Source organism: Pararge aegeria, chromosome 5 (assembly GCF_905163445.1).
Source record: "Pararge aegeria chromosome 5, ilParAegt1.1, whole genome shotgun sequence".
In the NCBI taxonomy this organism is placed as follows: domain Eukaryota; kingdom Metazoa; phylum Arthropoda; class Insecta; order Lepidoptera; family Nymphalidae; genus Pararge; species Pararge aegeria.
The window spans coordinates 12438257-12446870 of record NC_053184.1 but is presented as its reverse complement, the minus strand read 5'-3'; the positions used below and the strand labels follow the sequence as shown (position 1 = coordinate 12446870).

The 8614-nt window shown below is 32.3% G+C and overlaps 1 protein-coding gene across 4 annotated transcripts in view; it reads left to right on the top strand.

The window, feature by feature from the left end:
• The first annotated feature begins 2494 nt into the window (after positions 1 to 2494).
• Positions 2495 to 8614, top strand: part of LOC120623630 — a 47709-nt gene continuing 41589 nt past the window's right edge. For 3 of the 4 annotated variants that reach the window (XM_039889719.1, XM_039889717.1, XM_039889715.1), the window contains exon 1: positions 2643 to 2928. The gene's annotated coding sequence lies outside the window, so the exon portion shown is untranslated. Of the gene's footprint in view, positions 2590 to 2642; positions 2929 to 8614 lie in introns of those variants that run through there. The other variant, XM_039889718.1, reaches the window with a different exon arrangement.

The following is an 8614-nucleotide window of genomic DNA, read 5'->3' as shown; positions in this document are numbered from 1 at the left end:
TTTGTCCAGTTGCTCAACGCACATACATTAGTTGCAGTTTCTTGTCTAACCTAACCTAACCAATTAACCCTCATGTTATATCAGGTATCTAAACCCAAACTTAAAACCATCGTTAAAAGTTGCTTAATATTTTTACTTTTTGCTCTTAAAAATAATCATGACTGAATGAGTTACCTACTCGTCAAAAATTCAAAATTCAAAATTCAAAATTCATTTATTTCAAGTAGGCCTAATACAAGCACTTTTGAAACGTCAAGTCGTACCTATAAGTGTACTTTGTAGGATATGCCATGCTCAAACTTTGTACCTAAAAGGTAGAAATTTTTACGTCCAAAATACATCTTGATTAATCCGTCTACTTTTCGTACGAACTTTTTTTTATTCATTGACATGATAACTTTATTACCAAACGCTCACAATCCCGGTCAGTATACAATATACATAATTATTGCGTTAATATTCCTCCTTAATATTTTTATAAATTTATTGTTAAATCTGCGCAATCTAGTTAACTATTTTAAAGGACATAAATACTTTGATTTTTTGAAGTTATACAACCTACTAAATACTTACTATATTTAAGGACTTAAAATATTTTTTTAAAGATTGATTGTTGTTACATGTTTTATTTTTTATTTTTTTTTATAAAATCTTTCTTCTTCTTTTTTTTATATAGACTGACTTTTAAGTTTAAAAATAAGTAAAAATTGTAGTTAGCTATTTGGATGATACGTTTTATTTAAGATGGTTTTTAATTATGATAATATTATAATTTACTTATAAAATTGTAATAAATTGTGGCTCACAACAAACAGGTTTTTGAACAACTGGTTTTACATACCTTCAATTATTAAAAAAAAAGTATTCTTATCTGTTTATATGGATTTGATGAAATACCAGTATAATCTAACAACAAGCAATAAACAACGTTCTACGTTGAACACGTAGAACCGTAGAACGTTTTAATGGTTTTTAGCTTGATTCATATGACGTTATTCTTACGTTGTTATTATTTAAGAGTCTAATATTACCAAAAACTTTTTGACTTTTGTATTAAATTATTGTATTGTATTTGTCAAATTATAGTTATTAATTATCCAATTTCCAGTCGAATAGGTAGAGATCATAAACTCCTATCTTATGATATTGTATGTTTGATATTTACTTTATAAAGCATTGATATTTCGTATATAAGAGGTCTGCTAATTTTTTTTAAATCTTTTATGCTTCAGAAAAATACAGAGAAATGTCTTTAATACAACTCTGATTTTATTGAGTAGGTGTGAAAATAAAAATATGATTCAATTCAAAAGTAGGTGCGTATAATATTATATTGTTCTTTATTTTGTTGTAATCACAGAATTATAAACATACAGAACCTTCATTCAGCAATCATTGCATGCATTGCATTGAAATCGCCCCGCGCATTTTTCCATTTGAAGTAATGTGTGTATTTTTAGTAAACACTTGTGTATGAAGTTACTAACCGCTTGTTCGAGAAACTCTACTAAAGTGCAGTGGATGCTTTGATATTAATCGTGTATACGGTTTCTGTATTTTCTTAATTCTGTGGTTGTAACAAATCTGATTAGTAATTAGAATTGACGTTTAGATATTTTATCAATTTTTAGGATAATAGATTTTAAGAAATCTTTAATATTCCTGTTAATTTTCTTTTTTTGGATAAATTTATTTTGATAAATATCGATTTTTATCCTCAAATGGTTTTTTACCTTTTACAAATATAACAATATATTATATAGGTCCCATTTTGTTGCCCATAAAACGGTATCCTTACGTGTAATTTATACAGAGAATAACTGATTATAATGGCATACTTACTAATGTATGTAGATAGGAAAACGTAGAATTTTGCAGCCACGTAGGCGCTAAGACGAGCGCATATTGTAATATGCAGAAACAGCCCTGAACTATGGACAATAGATTTGCTGGGGCACGTACCCAGGGGAAGGCAGGGTGACCTACAACAATAATAGTGCAAGAGGTCCTTATAGTGCAATAATTAATAACATATATATATAAAGAAAAGGGCGATTTTTGAGACTCCTACGTGGCGAAAAATGTACTCTTAAGTAAAGCCTAACCTAACAATAGTCATTGTTAAAACTTGATGTATTTTAGAAAATTATTGATAAAATCGATGTTACATAGTTGTTTATTGTATATATAGATATATACTTGGTCGGAGTATGAGGTTTGAATGTTTTAGAAGGCTGTATTTTTGGGTGATATTTTAGAAATGGAAGTCATCATATCTTTGATAAACATTATTAAAAAGGTTTATCGCACGTGAAAGGACAGAAACTGTAATGATGTGATAAGTAATTTAGTTTTAGTGTTGTTGTGCTATTATAATAAAATATGTTCAGATGTGGTTTACCGTCGTTTTTTCTTTGTATTTTAAACCCCGTAGCATTCTATTCTATGCAAGTGTGGTAGCAATAATAAGGAAGGCGATCTCGAATACCAAGGACATATCATTGACACTTTATCGTAACAACAGTTAGCTACACGACTAACATGAGTTATTAGCTTTCAATTAAATCGGTGAGCAAGGCTTTTAGCGAGGTATGTGACGTCGAACTTTCTTTGACAGCCTTTATATTACCATTCGTGTCGGTTCGCTGTGCTGAGTGCACGCACGTCGCGAGCGCTCTTATGCCAGCCCCATTCCAGTGGCTTACCGTTGTTGTCACCATAACCCAACTGTTGTATATACTTTTACAAGCGAAACATTATCGTTTATTACTCTCATTATACATATTTTGGACAGTGAACTAGTGACTGCAATAATTGCACAGCCCGGTAAAATGACACGCTGATCAAATAATGTTCAGTTGTATTTGTTAAAAAGTTGGAGAAATGTATCCGTGTTGAAATTGCGATCGCAACATTGTGGAGCAAAAGGTATGTTGAACGTTTTTATTTACGAAATGATGCAAGAGTTATCTTTATAAAATACGAGAAGATTTATGCTTTTGATTGATCGATGAGATAAATATTGCAAGTGATTTTATCCGAAACGTTCTTTAGATAAGTCATGGTTATCAGCATACTTTCTACTACTTATTCGTAAATTTTGATCTTAGATCGCGATACAAATGATGTTTATATAGGTAGCCCGAATATGCTTTTGTACTTCATATTTCTTTCAATTTGCTGTTGCCACCCAACCAAATCCACTAAGTCGCTAGTTACCAGCAGTTGGTTTTAAAAAATTTCCAATAGATAAAAAATGCAAGTTATAACAAAGTTACATAAATATAGCTAGTAAACAAATAAACACATACTTATGTAGGTTTAAAGTTAGTATAGCATAAAGGTATAGATTTTTATAGCTGCGTTAAATTTCAAGCCTTAAAATTAAACTGGTAACAAATATTTAAGTAGCACCTATTGTATTGTATTGCAGTATATTGGTTACTCCTTTTAAGTTCAATAGTTTAACCAATATAAATTGTTAAACAACTGTGAGTCCTGTTAGAGGTACTTAATTCGCTGAATTATTAGCGTACACCAGATTACAAACCTGTGAAAATCACGTCGATATATTAATTAAAACTTGTCGGTCATTTAAACTTCAGAAATCAAACTAAAGACAAAGTTCTTTGCTAGGTAGAAGAAAAAAAAGCTTTAGAATGTATATCTACCGTTATATTTATTTCCATATTTATGGTATCTTACTTTTTTATATTTAGTATAGTATAGGAAGATCCCTACATTATGAATTTTGAAAAATTAAAGGATGGTGTGGAGTTTGCATCGAACCAACTGCACCTTAAGTATTTAACAACCTGGCTACCTTTAAAACAGGAGTCAATATCAGGCATCTCCTAGGCAAGCGCGTCTCTTCTGAACACTACTGTACAGTGCGCTTTATAAAGAAAAGAGAATCAGTGAGTAGGTACCTAGGTCTTATCGAATTCAACTTCCGAACGTATGTATCTCAAAAACTTTAATATAAGAAACTGGTTATTATTGCATAGGTACAATTTTTTTTTTAATTTTTTAATAATATCACAACGTGAACTTAAGTTATAAAGTAAGGTAGGTAGGGTAGGGTGTGAATTGTTTTGTGTAAATAGAGATACGGCATGCTTTACGCTGGAACTTGGTGCAGCGCAGTGCCGTGCGCCGCGAAATTAAGTTATTGAAAACCGCAATAGAGTGAGAAGAAACGCATACAGGATGGATAACAAATATACAAAGTATTTCATGCTTTGAGATTTTGACGTGCGCAACGCGTTGATGTCTTACATAACGGGATACTTTATGATATTAGTACTACTACAATCTATTAGAAAACCATTGATACTAAAAAAAATGTCTAAAACCCCATATATTTTATGACATCGTCTATAGAACGATTGTAACTGTTACCTCCATTGATTTAATGTCCCTATCTGGTTACCTAAATTTAAAAAATTATAGAATATTTACATGTTTAAAATACCTCGAAATATAAACTATTTGTGCAACAATATTGTACTCGACCTCCGACTTAGTTGTTCACTTATGTAGAAGTCTACTTTCAATGTACCTATCTGATTATTATTCTGGTATATATAGTTAAAATGTGGCCACATACCTATCTATATTATACAAGGACCCCCCATCCGAAGTTCATAATATGTTTTCTGTTATTTTCAAGCAAAAAAATATATTAGCATGCATTGTTTGGGTAAGTCGTTTAGGTAAGAGTTTTTTGGGTAAGAGTTTGTAATTTGGATTTAGTTATTATACCAATCACAGTTAGGATATGATTTCATAATCACGAATATATGTATATATATTCTTACTACTTTGTTAAAAAAAAATCTTGTGTTAGGGTTTATGTTATTTGTCTATGAAGAAGTCATATAAATAAACCTTAACAGTCGTTTCTTTTATTTGCATTAACACGAGTAACATAACATGGATGTAACTAAAAAAAATAGAAACAACCGGTTGAGTATCATACCAAGATCGGTCTTAAAAACCGTTCGAGTCCGCGCTCGAGGAAACCTGTAATGACAATAATATTATTTAATGAATGTTCATTCCACACATTAAGTATTTCTATGCAAGTTTTCTATAGAGTCGTGTGAACAGAAACTGCCACATCTCGCTCGTCAGCTCACTTTCCATCCATTCATGGCATCTTCAGCTTTTTCAAGCGATTTCTTTCGGCCTTCTTAATACAGTAGTACTTCGCTTATGTTGAGCTATTACTAGCTTTCTTATTGGGCTTGTAGGTGTCTTTCACTTACAACTTTTATTCATTAACATTGTACATTTTTTTACGTTTTATTTTTCCACTCCACCTAATTGATTTTAAATCTAAATATAGCCCTTACAATGAGTTTAAATAGATTGATAATAGATTTCATGAAATTGATATTCATTTTGACATAGCTATCTAATAGAAATTTTGTTCATTAATATTTACCCATGCCCTGTTATATTATATGCATTGAATTGAGTCCACGTAACAGTCTTTGAAAGCATAATATCGTGAATCTAATAATTATAAAACGTTTGTTTAACATTTAAGTAGGTTTATTTCGTACATAAAGGAAGTAAGGTACATTATTTATTGTATAACTGTTCGTAACGGACGCAAAATGATTTCACATATCAAAGGTTGTAATTTAACGCAATATTTTGTCTGTGTTTAACTTTCCTGTATTGCGATATTGTAGCAGTGATGTCCGAAATTCTCGTTTATTGAAACGTGTGACTTAGATTATGTTAGGTTTAGGAAATCATTAACCACCGGTACCACTTAACTTGACTTAATTCGACGGCCGATTGGCGCAGTGGGCAGCGACACTGCTTTCTGATGCAAGGCTTTGGGTTCGATTCCCACAACTGGATAATGTTTGTGTGATGAACATGAATGTTATTCAGTGTCTGAGTTTTTATTTGTATATCATAAGTATTTATGTATATTATTCATGAAAATATTCATCAGCTATCTTAGTACCCATAACACAAGCTACGCTTACTTTGGGACTTGAAGAGTTCCTTCGATTTCTCCAGCATCCCACCAATAAATCATCACCTGATATCATTGGACCCACTTGGAAAGTGTAACATTTCAAACATAAACCTAATTTTCATAACCGGTTATAAGTTCTAAGTGGTAGTCAGAGTTTTGAAGTTCGAAGTAACAAACATTTAAGAAAATATACAATAGAATTGAGAACCTTGACTTTTTTTGACGTCGTTTTAAATAAACTTGGACCTGTAACTTGTATCTCCATCGCTTATCTGGCCCAAATTACATTTTCGACTCGTTGGTAGGTTAGGTTTTCGAAAGATAAATATGTGAGGGTTGATTCCACTAAGGGTTCTAATAAAAAAGCTTATCCAGTTAGCTGAGGACAGATTGGTTTCCAAGAACGGATTCTTTTATAATTTTGAATCAGTTGTTATTGGTCTCATTATACTTCCGTCCAAATTTTTCCGTTAGTCGGATATGGTTTCAATCATTTTAAGTGGATCGTATCTAAATGGATAAAAGCGATTACAATTTGTTTTCATGAAATGATGCTATTAATATAAATGTTAGATTATTAGAGCCTAAAACATTTTATAGTGTTTATCTGAAACGACATTTTTAAGGGCTTTCTGGCTTAAGGTGAGGCCTTTGGTTGGAGGTCTCAGGTTCTAATCCCGGCTAAGTATTTGAGAATTTACAACTTCTTAATGCTCTTTGGTCTTGTCTGGTGGTAGCCTTCGGCCTTTGCCAGTTGTTTACGTAAATAACGTGTCTCCAAGTGATTTAGCGTTTCGGTACGATACCACGTATGAAAACAAGAGCGGGTTAATATAATTGCCATATCCCTGCCTATAACTGATTAGCCTGCTGCCATCTTAGATAAAATTAAATTAGAATAAATTATCACTTAGCGTCACGTGAGATAACATCTAGGGCCAAGTTGTGTGTTGATTTTATTTCTTTTATCATTTTAAGGATGTGTTTTTCCTAAAATAATACCTTTGATCCGGTGGCAATCTTTTTTACATAATAAATAATTAACATAAAATATGAAACCAAAGAAATAATGTGTTTGAAGGCTTTTTTCTCAATAACCAGAAAGATTTTAATTATTTCATGAGATACATTACATAGAAAGTATTTTATTTTACTTAGAAGTCATAATAAAAGTAACTGCAAAAATGTGTTTGATTGTTCCTTTATTTGATTGCTCCCTTTTTTGTTATGGATCTTGATGGCACATATGTAGCTTGCTAAATGGAGATATAAACGTAGAATACCCCTTATAGCGGTAAAATACCTGGGATCGCAGGATTAAAAAAGCTTTTGTTACTTACGGCTTCAAAGCTAAATATATCTTGGTAAAATTTTTCATCTGCTTGCATTCTGAAAACGAACATAAGTTGGATACACTTTATTGTTTACCGCGAGGTTTAAATAAAATAACTAAGAAAACGCGCCCTCCTTATAATAAACTAGCTGATAAGAGCCTTATTTATTGGTAAGAGCCTTATTGGCTGTTCATTATAATTTGTAGCTCAAGGTCAAAGTTTCTTTTTGTAAAAGTTGCTGATTTGAAATCACCATGAATTTGAGTATCATCGGGCCTCGTAATTGATTGAAGAAAAACTATATCTTGCATAAAATAAATTCGGCAAGTACGACGCCAGACTCGCGCAACGAAAGTTCCGTAGATAGAAAGGATACGTATGAAATACAGCTAGCGTATTTGGTTAAATAATTAGGTATTTGATTGCTTCAAAACTACTGAAATGCGTTATCTTTGGTAAAGGATTAGGCACTGCAGATTTGAAAAAAAGTTGCTTAAGAAATAGTTATACTTTTCCTCACATGCATCAATAGTAAACCATCGACAATATGGTTGTCACTGCGTAATTTCTTTCTGATTATTATAGGTTTTATAAATTAAACGGTACCCCATTGGCTGAGTACCCCCTATTGTTGTGTCGTGGCGCCCCATCAGATGTTTCACAGAAAAAGTTTACGATGAACATCCTTTCGCAGACTCCTTTTGGGTGTCCTTATCAGTGCCCCTGTAATGTTATTGATCCAGTAAATGCACTTTGGAGAAAAGTCAATCTGACTTTGTATGGAGTTTATCTATGGTCTCCAAGACTCCATTAAAATGGCTGGCAACGCTAACATGGCTGTGTTTAGTTGACATGGAAACTTACACGAAGGCTACAACAGAAATGTACACGAGGAAAATGTTACACACTCAAACGCCAATAATGGCAATAAAAGCATAGATGTCTTATTTCCATGCAAAATGTATGAAGGGTTCGCCCTAATCACACTTCACCGCGAACACATAATTATCATGGGTATCCGAAGATGTTATTCCTATACGTAGTTTCAATTGCTGCTTTCTATTATTTGAAGACTTTTAATAAATAAAACAAAAGCCTAAAGTTACTTTATAATCCTTCCTTTGTATAATTTACTTGAAGCCTTTAAGTACTGAGATCAAATTGTCAGCGCGATTATTCAGTTATGTAAAGCGGTTGAGTCACATTGTTGTGCGGATTTGCAATATATCCAGGTGGTGGTTCGGGGAGTTGCACTCGTATCTATGAATAGCATCGCAGG